Below are 13,042 nucleotides of genomic sequence, written 5' to 3' on the forward strand. Positions count from 1 at the left end.
TGCATCATTTCATCATCATTGTCCTCAGAGTTTGAGGGAACTTTAGAGTTTGAGTCATCATCAGAGTTTGATGACTCAGTATCAGACTTTGTGACATGAGCTTTCCCTTTGTTCTTAGCAGCTTCCTCTTGAACTTTTAGAGCAACAGACTTTGATTTGCCTCCATGACGTTTGCTCCTCTGCTCCATCTCAAGTTCATAAGTCTTCAGTCTTCCAAAAACATCATCAAGAGACATTTCTCCAAGATCAAGATTGTCTCTTATGGTAGTGACTTTTAAATCCCATCTTTCAGGAAGTGCTAGAAGGAATTTGAGATTTGAATCTTCAAGATCATACTCCTTGTCTACCAGAGATAAGTCATTCAGCAGTTTGACAAACCTGTCATACAGATCTATCAAAGACTCACCAGATTTTGAGTCAAAGTGCTCATATTCCTGTGTAAGAATGGTTTTTCTGTTTTTCTTGATGGCTTGAGTTCCCTGACATCTGGTTTCCAAAGCATCCCAGATTTGTTTTGCAGTTTTGCACCCAATCACCCTATTAGACATAGCATTATCAAGGGCACTGTGCAGAAGGTGTTTTACCTTTGAGTCTTTACTTATTGACAAGATGTCCTCAGGAGTATAATCTTTCTTGTCTTTTGGAATCATCTTCTGAGGCTCATCTCCAACCCCAACAGAGAGTTTGGTGGGCATATGTGGTCCATCATAGATTCTGTCTAAGTATTCTGGATCTACAGAGTCCAGAAATATAATCATTCTCTCTTTCCAGACTGGGTATTCAGATGCCCTAAGGACTGGAACTCTGAATGACGAAGCTTGTGATTTTTCAGACATGATTGTGTGATTAAGATCTCACTGTAGGTATATTAACAGAGCTGGCTCTGATACCACTTGTTAGGTCCTATAAACTCACTATATAGATTAATATAGTGAACACAATCAATAACACAGTACGACAATATAAGAGATTAATCGCAATAAACTCTTATTCACAATGCTCAGTAGGTTACAAAAACTCTTTTAGTGATTTATATGTTATCACTAAGAGCTGCTAGGGTTCTATGAACGATATGCTTGATAACTCAACTCATATAGAGTAACCCCAATCTGTGTTTATATATACACAGTTACAAAATCAATCTCTGATTTGATATCCTATAAATCAGCTATGTATTCTATCAATCAAAGATTGCTACTGTTTTCTGTTTGGTTTCCATAGTCAGCAAATCACTCCTCTGCTTCTATCCTTCCTTGAAGTATATCCGCTTCTGAGTTCTTTCCACGTGTAATGTAACATCTGGGATTATCCGTGTAATTATTTGAATGATTAATGAATATTATATGAATTTTATGTGAATTTCAGTGAATTAATTGGTTCCTGTTCTATTAATTTAGTTGCGTATTTCTCATTAAATTTGAGGAATACCAATTTTTATATGTTCAGTACAAAATATAGTTTATTTAGATATTTTCATATCGACTTATGTATTGTCGTATGATTTTATATTTGATTTCTGGAATTAATTATGTATATTACATTTAATTATTAATTATTTTGATTTTTTCGAAAACCGTCCACCTGTAACGGTACCGAGATTTTACTTCCCGAAAATTTCAACAAAATTCACCTTTAGCCTAATTTGAACATTCCGGACACTTTTCATGTTTTGACTTTTTCGATCCGGAGTACGGTTTGTTCCGGAGCCGGTCCGGCGGAGTTTTCGGTATTTTAAATTATCTGGTTGTCTCGATAAACGTGAAACTAGATATTTTGATTATTATATTCATTCTTATCTTGTAATAATTACAATGGGACCCGCATACTAATGACTGATTAAAAAGCCCCGTTTTGATAGTTATCTCGAAAACCGGTACCGATTGGACCTGTTTTATTAATATAAAGCTACTAAACATTGTATTTTCGTGTCATATATGATCCAAAGGGGTATTAATTTTTCATAACTATAAATAGCCTTAACCGCACTTTAATTCATTGGGGAAATCATAATCTCAGTTAAACACGGGTTTAGCGAGAGAGTGTTCTTCGTGTTCTTGAGATTCAAACGAGGATTTGGAAGCGTTATCGGACTGGGATCTTGGCGTTCAAGTACTCAAATCGAAGGTTTTGACGAGTAGAATCCAAATCTAGCATCAGTTTTAGTGCAGAAACATCAGGTAGGTTCGGATTTGAGGATTTAAATTCGTATTAAATAAGCTTAAGATAGGGCTTTTTGATTTTGAAGTTGTTGATGTGTTTTGATGATTGTATGTTGTAGAGAATTAAATTGTGAGCGTTTTCATATATCATATGCTTGATTTGGAGTTCGATAACATGTATAAATTAGGGTTTAATTGTTCGAGTTAGGGTTTATATAAGTATGAATGTTCTTAATTGATTTTGGGGCTTTCTTATTTAACGAATCTGGGTGTGTTTTGAGGCCGGGAATGGGTAGAGCATGACAAGAGGAGTTGATTGGCACCTCGGGTGCGTCTGTTGGAGGCCAGGAGCGTCCCCGCCGGAGCCACGAAGCTCGCCGGCGGCGAGCCCTGTTCCTCAAGTAATTCCGGCCGACATCGGCCTCGTTTTAAGGATGTGAGCTTGGATTTGGACTCCTTGGGGAGTAGGGAATCGATCTGCACCTTTTAGTGCAGAACCGAGGTGACCACCGCCGTCTCCGGCGGTCAGGGGCGTCGCCGGTGGTAAATTACCACCTGGCCCCCTGACTTTTGGAGATGGTGACTTTTGGTCCCTGAAGTTTCCAAATTTTCAGTTGAGTCCCTCCTCTAGTTTCTAAAGTTTGCAAATCAAACCTTGGACTTTTCAAAAGTTTTAAAAATGAATTATTTATTTAAATTTAATTTCGAAAATCATTTTTTTTATTTCAAAAATAGTTTTTAATTATTTATTAATTCAAAAATAATTCTGATTTAATTTATTAATTAATTTTAATTAGTAATTAATTATTATAATTAGTCAATTAATTTAAATATTAATTGATTAATTGTTTTAATTAATTATTAATTAATTTTAATTGATTTATTAATTAGATTTAATTATTTTAAATGATTTTAAAATTCCGAAAAATAGTTTCGAGCTTTGAAATATTATTCTAAAATATGTTTGAAGCTCGTTAATTAATTTCAAATGATTTCGGACTTGATTTCGAGTATCCAAAATTGATTATTCATTTATAAAATGATTCTTTGACCCGTTTTAATTCCGAAAAATGTTCTAAAATCCATATCAAATGCCAGAAAAATCCTTTTGACTTCAAACCTTCTTTGAAAAATAAATTTCATTGAATATCTTCTGTGATACGTGTTATGGCATATCTGATTGATGTGTTACGTGTCTACATGAACATTATAGGATTGTTTTGACATATCTTTTGATCCGTAAGTCGGATTTAAATGAAACGAAGGGTAGTTAGGAACTCGTTGCAAAGGTGTGATAATAAGAATAGTATGAAACCATATATTGATAGATGATTGTTGTGATTAGCAGAGAAGCGAGACGTAAAAAGGGAAAGACAGTGGTGATAAAGTAGTATAGCGAGCAAGCGTAATTGAAACTTGAGATCAGCTTTATAAGGCAAGTTTCCTGAGACTGTCCTTCAATTATATGTTGTATCTGTTGTGATTATTTAGTAAACTTTCTGATGAAGTCCTGTGACCTATTGAATTATAGCATGGATTATTTATCCTATTGATTCTTGAACCTTCAACCAGATTTCTTGAATTATATTATGGATTACTTACCTTATTGATTCTTGAACCTTTGACCGATTCTTTGATACCTGCTACGAAACCTATTTCAATTGTAAACCTTCAATCTTTAAAACTTCTAAATGATTACCACAAGAACCTAATTTCATTTCAAAAACATACCCTCGATACCTCAACCAGTTATCAATCACCCATCTTTCAGACTTTGACCAGTTGATCAACCCCAAATAACGTCTGTTATAACATATACCTTACAGTTGATTGATTCTTTCCATAAACTCCAGTTTCTTGATCTTAAAAGCATTCATTTATACTTGGATTCTTTTTGTGAACCTAGAACCCTTCTTCCTATAAACACTAAACTTTGATGTGCTTTGCCATCCTATAAGGCAATATCTGATTCTTTGCTAAACCATGAAGATAATTCTCATTCCTCCTTTGAGATCCATCTGAGACACTTTGAATAGTAGTCTGATTCTGCTTCAAAATTTATTTATGATGTTGATGTTCCTATTTTATTAAATAATATTGTTGATCATCTTGATTGTGATAGAATTGGATAGTTTTCTAAACTTGGACCAAATGAATGGTCAGACCAGATGAGTGGTCGCTTTAGGCCAATGTGTGCCTTGGATCCAGTAAACGAGCATGGTGGGACCTGCTCGGGGTTAGTGTCTGACTGATCAGCAGCCTAACCTTTGATTTCTTTTAAAAATAAATTTAATATCCAATTCTAATCGTACTTTAAAAACAAATCTTGGTATTGAGATTGATTCCATTAGACACTGGTTTCCTTCAGCTTATGATTAATATTTTAAATTTATATTGTTATACTTGCTGAGCTGGTTAGCTCACTCTTGCGATACTTTATGTTCTTTCCAGTGAAAGCAGAGAAAATTGGTAACGATGACCTTCAGGCTAGTGGTAAAGCCAGGATTCCAGGCTGAGAGATGGAGAGAGCTAGCAGCGGCACTTGGATTTTTATATATGTACTAGTTTGAATAACAAGACACAAATGATGTGTAAGCTTGTAAGAATTAAGTTTATATTTTGGGATTTGGGTTTGTAATAATTAAAGTTATGTTGTGGCTTGTTTTATACTTTAACCTGTTGCGATCCATGGACAGTTAAGGGTCACTGCATATATTATATTAATTATAGGTTTATGTTATGGTGTGGACCCCAAACTTCTGACCCGGGTTTGGAGGGCGCCACATGTAAACTCTGACGAGCCTTGACTATGTAAACTCTGATCAGACTTTAGCAAACCCTGATCAGTTCCCAGCTTAAACTCTGATCACTCCTGTTCTTAAACAAACTTTCAGAACATTAGTAATCATCAATTATTTCTAACAGTTTACTATCTAGTTTATGCGAACTACTTGGGTTAGGAACGAATCGTCTAGATTAGTAAGACCTATAATCGAGATTCGCTCGTCCTCTTCGGACTCCGAACCCATAGAAGCTAGCGGACCGATAGTAAACATGGCGTTGTCTCTTAAAGACCGTTGTTACCCATCCCGTTCCGCTCAACCATCGTGCATCACCCTTCCTCCTGTGAATGGGAACAATTTCGAGATTAAGGCACACCACATTAGCATTTTGCCTAAGCTTTTAGGGAGTGAAGGTGAGGATCCATATCTTATTATCCAAGAATTTGAGGAGGTTTGCGGTTTGCAAAAACTCCAACAATTGAGCGAAGACTCCATTCGGCTTAGACTAATCAACTTTGCTTTAAAGAAAACGCTAAAAAATAGTTGTATAGTCTTCCCGTCAATTCTATTTCCACTTGGGAGGGGTTTGTGGTAATGTTTCTTAAAAAGTATTTTCCAAATCATAAGACGACTCGAATTACAAATGAAATAAACCAATTCCATCAAAGGGAAAATGAGTCTTTTTGGAAATTCTTTGATCGTTTCAAAAATCTTTTATCACAATGCCCCCACCATGGAATAGAAAAAGAGAGACTTTGCAAAATTGTGTACGAGGCCTTAGATAGTCAAACAACCGCTGTATTAGAGTCAATGTGCCAAGGCAAATTTATGGAGAAAGATGAGGATCAAGGGTGGGAATTTTTCGAGGACTTAGCCGAGAAAACCATGTTATGGGAGTCTACTAGGGAACCTAAAAAGTCGATCAAGGCGTCTAGCTCTAGGGGTTTGCACTCGATAGGAAACAATGTGGCAACCGATGCCATATTAGCAACCCTTACTAAGAGACTCGAAGCTTTAGAGTCCCATAGTGGCCCTTCATCTTTGCCTATGTTACCGAACTATAATGCTCCCCATCCCGAGATCGAACAATCTCACGATTTTGAGCAAGTGAACACGATGTTTCAACCTAAGCCTAAAAATGACCCTTTTACACCAACGTACAACCCCGGGTGGAAGAATCACCCGAATTTCTTGTGGAACCAAGGTCAAAACTTTCAAACTCCACAACCCAATTTCCAAAGGCCCAATCCTAACTCTTTTCCGAATTATCAAAAACCCGAGTCAAGCTCCGTTGAATCCTCCCGGATTTAATGATTCGGATAACAGACTCAATTCCTTAGAAAAGAGCATAGAGGCCTTAGTGAAATCGCAAACTAACTTGACTCAATCCCAACAAACCTTCATGCAAACTTTAACCCAAGATAGGCAACTTTTGCATTCTAATGTGCAAGCCGTCTCTAAGTTAGAGTTCCAATTGAGTCAATTAGCAAGCACATTGTGTGAGCGAGAAAAGAACAAGTTCCCAAGTCAACCGGAGCCGAACCCAAAATTTCCACTTAATCAAAGACCCCCGGATAATGTGCATTTGGTCATTTCTCTTAGGTCGGGTAAACAAGTTGATACCCAAGTTGGTGAGAACCTCGGTAAGAAAGGGGATTCGACTTCTAACCCAAGTCCACCCCGCACTACCATTAATCATGACAAACCCGAGTGTTCAAAAGCCCGTGAGGAGTCGAGTGACCCAAACTCAGAACCGAATTCTGAGTTGCAAAGTGAAGTAGTCTATAAACCAAGAGTCCCGTACCCACAAAGACTTATTTCACCTAAGCAATCGGCCCAAATGGAGAAGATTTTGGAAGTGTTTAAGCAATTCAAGGTCAACATACCCCTTTTAGATGCTATTCAACAAATTCCTTCATATGCTAAGTGTCTTAAGGAGTTATGTACACATAAGAGAACCAACCATGTCCCTAAGAAAGCTTTCCTTACGTCTCACATTAGTTCGATTCTCTCAAACCAAATTCCCGTGAAATATAAGGACCCCGGTTGTCCTACAATTTCATGTGTTATAGGAGAATCATTTGTGGATAAGGCATTACTTGATTTAGGGCCTAGTGTTAATCTCCTTCCATATTCTGTCTACCAAGCTTTAGGTTTAGGGGAGCTCCGACAAACCAATGTCACACTTCAATTAGCCGACCGATCCGTGAAAATTCCTAAGGGAATGATCGAAGATGCGCTAATTAAAGTAGGTGACTTCGTTTTTCCCGTAGATTTTGTCGTCCTAGAGACCGAACCGGTTAGGAACCCGAAGAATCAAATTCCCATCATCCTAGGACGATCCTTTTTAGCTACATCCAACACGTTGATTAATTGTAGGAACAGCTTAATGAAGCTAACATTTGGTAACATGACAATCGACCTCAACATTTTTCATGTGGGGAAACAATCCGATGATTTCTATGATCAACCTTTGGACGTAAATCTAATTGATGAAATAGTTGATCAAGATCTCGTGAATCCTAAAGATGCCCTTGAATTTTGTTTAAAACATTTTTGGAGAGGATTGGGATGTTTCCAACTACACACATGAGGTCAACCAAATGTTAGAATCCACCATTCCTACAACGAGTCAAGAGCGTGATGTTGAACCCGAGCATTTGCCTTTACCTAAGAAAACCGTTGAGTCACAACCGCCGGAGTTAGAACTCAAACCTCTTCCCGACACTCTTAAGTATGCTTTTCTAGGCCCTAATGAGTCCTATCCCGTTATCATTGCCTCTAATTTGACTACATCACAAGAGGAAGAACTTTTCGAAAACCTTAGAAAATATAAGGGAGCGATAGGGTGGAGCATCTCGGACATTAAAGGAATTAGCCCGACGATTGTCCAACATAGGATTCATTTGGTAGAAGATGCAAAGCCCGTGAGAGAACCTCAAAGGAGGTTGAATCCTCCCATGATGGAGGTAGTTAAGAAAGAAATTCTTAAGTGCTTAGACAATGGGATCATTTATCCCATTTCCTATAGTAAGTGGGTGAGTCCCGTCCATGTAGTGCCTAAGAAGTCGGGCATCACTTTAGTGACAAATGAGAACAATGAGAAAGTTCCAACACGTGTCCAATCCGGTTGGAGAATGTGCATAGATTTTAGGAAGCTCAATGTCGTCACTAGGAAAGATCATTTCCCTTTGCCCTTTATCGATCAAATGCTGGATATTTTCAAATCCCGATTGCTCCCGAAGACCAAGAAAAGACCACTTTTACTTGCCCTTTTGGAACCTTCGCGTATAGACGCCTAGCTTTCGGCCTAACCACGGGCCCGTCCACGTTCCAGAGGTGCATGACTAGTATTTTCTCAAAAATGATAGGTGACTTTCTAGAAGTCTTCATAGATGACTTTTCCATCTTTGGACCATCTTTTCACCAATGCCTTAACAATCTAGACTTAGTTTTGAAAAGATGTGAGGAAACGGATCTAGTGTTAAATTGGGAGAAATGTCATTTCATGGTTAAGGAGGGAATCGTTTTAGGACACAAAATTTCTGAAAAAGGGATCGAAGTAGACAAGGCAAAGGTTGACCTAATAGCTAATCTCCCTCCTCCCAAGTCCGTTAAGGAAATTCGCTCTTTCCTTGGACATGCTGGATTTTATCGTAGATTCATCCAAGATTTTAGCAAAAAGGCCCGACCTTTGACCAACCTTCTAGCTAAGGATGTCAAATTCGAGTTCACAAGCGAGTGTGTTCATGCCTTCGAAGACCTCAAGAGAGAATTGACCTCGGCCCCGATCATGAAGTCTCCTGATTGGAGTCAACCTTTTGAGCTCATGTGTGACACATCCGATTATGCCATAGGAGCAGTTTTAGGACAACGAATAGATAAGAGGCCTCATGTCATTTAATACGCTAGTAAGACCTTAAATGATGCCCAACTCAATTACTCTACCACCGAGAAGGAACTTCTAGTCGTAGTCTTTGCCTTAGAAAAGTTTCGCTCTTATCTTATCGGGTCCAAAATCATTGTTTACACCGACCTTGCCGCCCTTAAGTACCTTTTCTCTAACAAAGACTCAAAAGCCCGCTTAATTAGATGGATTTTGTTGCTCCAAGAGTTTGACTTAGAGATTAGGGATAAGAAAGGTTGTGAGAATGTCGTCGCCGATCACCTCTCTCGATTAGTGGTTGAATCCACTAACGACTTGCCCTTAAGCGAGTCCTTTCCTGACGAACATGTTCTCTCAATTTCCACTCTCCCTTGGTTACATAGTCAATTACTTAGCAACCGGTGACATTCCCTCGACATGGTCCAAAAATGATAAAGCCAAGTTCTTTTCTCAAGTGAAACATTTCTTTTGGGACGACCCGTATCTCTTTAAGCATATTCCCGACCAAATCATTAGGAGGTGTGTCCCAAATAGTGAGTTTTATAGCATCCTCTCGTTTTGTCACGATCGAGCATGTGGAGGTCATTTTAGTGCGAAGAAGACCGCCGCTAAAATCCTCCAATGCAGTTTTTATTGGCCTAGTTTGTTTGAGGATGCCGCCGAGTATTGTTCAGCATGTAGTAGGTGTCAACATTTAGGGAGAATCACTAGGAGAAACATGATGCCTATGAACCCAATCCTTGTTATAGAGCTTTTTGATGTGTGGGGCATAGACTTCATGGGTCCCTTTCCTAGTTTGTTTGGCCACCTTTACATCCTTCTCACGGTAGATTATGTTTCCAAGTGGGTAGAAGCCATCCCGACTCGGTCCAATGACAACAAAGTTGTCCTTCAATTCCTTAAAGAGAATATCTTTTCTCGATTTGGAACTCCCAAGGCTATCATTAGTGACCAAGGGACGCATTTTAAGAATCGTCAATTCGAGTCACTTCTTAGGAAGTACTCCATCACTCATAGGCTTGCTACCCCTTATCATCCTCAAACTAGTGGCCAAGTAGAGGTGTCGAACCAGCAAATTAAGCAAATCTTAGAAAAGACGGTCAACTCGAATAGGAAAGATTGGTCCACCAAATTGATAGATGCCTTATGGGCCTATCGGACCGCCTTTAAGACCATCTTAGGAATGTCTCCTTATAGACTCGTGTTTGGTAAAGCTTGCCATTTGCCGGTTGAGCTAGAGCATAGAGCCATGTGGGCCATTAAAGAATTGAACTTCGACTTACCCACCGCCGGTAGTCATCGGAAGTTGCAATTGACCGAGTTAGACGAACTTAGAAATGATGCCTACAAAAATGCTAAAATTTACAAAGAGAGAACCAAGGCCTTCCATGATAAAACCAATTTGAGAAAATCCTTTTCTCCCAGCCAAAAAGTTCATCTCTACAACTCTAGGCTTCATTTATTTCCTGGTAAGTTGCGTTCTAGATGGGATGGTCCTTACATTGTTCAAGTTGTGTTTCCTCATGATGCTATTGAAATTCAGGATCCTAAAAATGGTAATGTTCTTAAAGTTAATGGTCAACGCCTTAAACCATTTTTAGAATTGCCTGTTGATTCGGAGGAAGAGGTCATCCACCTCATCGACCCTTGATCATGTAAGTTGCTTCAGTAGTTAATAAAAATCCCTTCATCTCCTATTCAGGTATTTTTCCTCTTACTCTTATATTTCAATTCTCTCTTTTGCATACATTGAGGACAATGCATGATTTAGGTATGGGGAGGGCTTTAGTGTAAAAAATGAAAACCCTAAAAAAATGAAAAATTAGAAAAATCCAAAAATAGAGATGTTTTAGCTAAGTTGTCTTTCCCTCACTTGAACTTTAGGAGTAGCTGGTGTTTAGCATGTTTTCTAAAAGTATATATATGTAATGTCTTTAGATAATTTGAACGTAGTTGAGTAAGGTTGTCCTTTGAAGCTTGTATCGACCGAGTTGTACTCGTAATTCCAAGATGGCACACAATTTGCACAAGACCTTTGATGGAGAGATTGTCTAGTGATATTATTCGATACTGAGAGAGAACCTTTGCGAATAAAAAAAATAGAAAAAAAATAGAAAAAAAAGAAAAAAAAAGATAGAAAAAAAGGGAATAAGCTACTTCAATACCCATTGTTCTTTATAGATAAAATCTTTGGATAAATGGGCAAAAGTAGATTGGCTAGTCTCGTTTTGTGGCCTTTGTTACTCGAGCAATTAAGTCCGTAGGGGGATTTCAAAACCTAGTGCCCTAAGACTGTTTGGTTTGGGAGTCACTGACCTAAAGCTCGCTACATGGGTAACATTGTTAGCCTAAGAAAACGGACAAAATAAAGTCAACGCAAAAAAAAAAAAGAAGAATAAGAGTTTGTGAAGTTTGGCTAGATATTTGTTTCGATAGAGATTGGGTCAGTTCAAAATTGGTTGAAAAAGAGAAAATATTCTTAGACGATTAGGATCCATCAAAGGCCTTAAAATTCATTACACTCCTTGGATTTCTAGTAAATTTTTGGTGTCGAGTCAAGTAGATTAGAGGCAACTGTATCTTGATTATTAGTAGAAGAGTCTTTGAGTCATATTTTCCTTAAAAACGCTTTGTTAACACCAACGAAATTAGAGTAGAGTCGAGTAGACACTTGCTAGAAGGTCTCACAGATTTTATGGGTATATCTTCTATAAACCCTTAGGAGACAAAACTCCTCTTGTAGAGATCGTCTACGAGTTTAACGGGTTGGTGAACCTAAAATCACCCGTCACGCCTACGAAAAGGAGCCTAGGACTTGCATTTAGTTTTCTTTTCTTTTGATTTTTACTCGAGGACGAGCAAAAGATAGGTATGGGGACGTTTGATAGGTCCATTATTTTGCACGTTTTAACTACCTATTTATTGCTTGTTTTCGTGTTTTTATTAGTTAATTGTGTTGTTTTCAGGAATTTTAGAGAAATCGAGAATTCAAGAAAAAAAGGAAGAAAAAGGTGCAAGAAGGGAAAAAGAGGAAGAAAAAGAAAAAAGAGAAAGAAGAAGAAAAAAAAAGGGAAAAGAAAATCAAGACACAAAGACTCTTCTACCCCTAAAACCCTAATCTAGGCCTATATAAACATCCTTTTCTCTCATTAGCCACCAACTTAGTCTACCTTAGTTTACCCTAGTTTTTACCTAGTTGTTAGTAGCCTACTTCATCATTTTCAACATCTAGAATAGCTTTCTCTTTCAACTTGTAATCTCTCAAATATTTTAAACACTTTTCATATATATATATAAGTTCAAGTTTAGTTTCATTATCTCTTGCATCTTTGCTTTGTTGAAATTTATGGGTATGACCAACCTTCTTTCTAAAAAGTGGATAAAGTGACATTTATGTCAACTACTTGTGGGTTGAAGAGCCTTTATTTTGTGTTTTGAAATTACATTTTTAGTATTTAGATTGAGCCCCTTTTAATGCTCAATATTATTAGTGGGTTCAATTGTTTAGTATTTTAGATTTTGATTTTAGTTTGTAGTTTGATGGGGTTTTGTTAGACACATGGTAGATAAGCTAGTTTTGAAGTTTTGTTTGATTTGGAGTTAGTTTGGTATGATTTGGTATTGTTCTTGTTCTTGGTTTTAGTATTTTTAGGGGTTTTTTGGTGTAAATTTTAGTTTGTGATTTTGAATTGAGGTTAATGGGTTTATGTTAGAAATATTTTGTTTAGGTTAGATTTGAAGTTTGGTGTAGTTTGGAGTTGTTATGGTATGGTTTGAGTCTTGTTTTGGTCAAGAAATGGGTAGTTTAGGGGTTATTTCGTGTAGAATTTGGTGTTAAATTTGGTTTAGAGGTTAGTGGGGCTTTATTTGTTATATTTAGAATGACTTAATTTTCCGGTCAAATCAATTTTCCGGCGAGATTTAAGCTTTTCGGTGACCTTCATATATTCCGGTCACCTTCCGTTTTTAAACTGTTTGCGGCTGTTACTAAATGATTCTCTACTGTTTACTTTGTTTCGGACGCGCGCGCCTGTACATCCAGTTTCCTCGACTACTTTTCTTTTTGTTTTAAATTTCGTTTTGATTTTGTTTTTCTTTTCTTTTTATTTGTGTTCACACTGCATTCTCACGCAAGCGTTGACCAATTTCTTTACCTGCACAGTAGTTCACTTTACTGGTTTTTATGTTAAATTAATAATTCTTAGATCATTTTT

At 37.5% G+C, this 13,042-nt stretch overlaps 1 pseudogene; it reads left to right on the forward strand.

Annotated features, from left to right (window-relative positions):
- Positions 1-5,213: 5,213 nt before the first annotated feature.
- Positions 5,214-10,622, forward strand: LOC135152157 (uncharacterized; annotated as a pseudogene).
- The last annotated feature ends 2,420 nt before the right edge of the window (positions 10,623-13,042 follow it).

This window comes from Daucus carota, chromosome 4 (genome assembly GCF_001625215.2).
Source record: "Daucus carota subsp. sativus chromosome 4, DH1 v3.0, whole genome shotgun sequence".
NCBI classification, from domain to species: Eukaryota; Viridiplantae; Streptophyta; class Magnoliopsida; order Apiales; family Apiaceae; genus Daucus; species Daucus carota.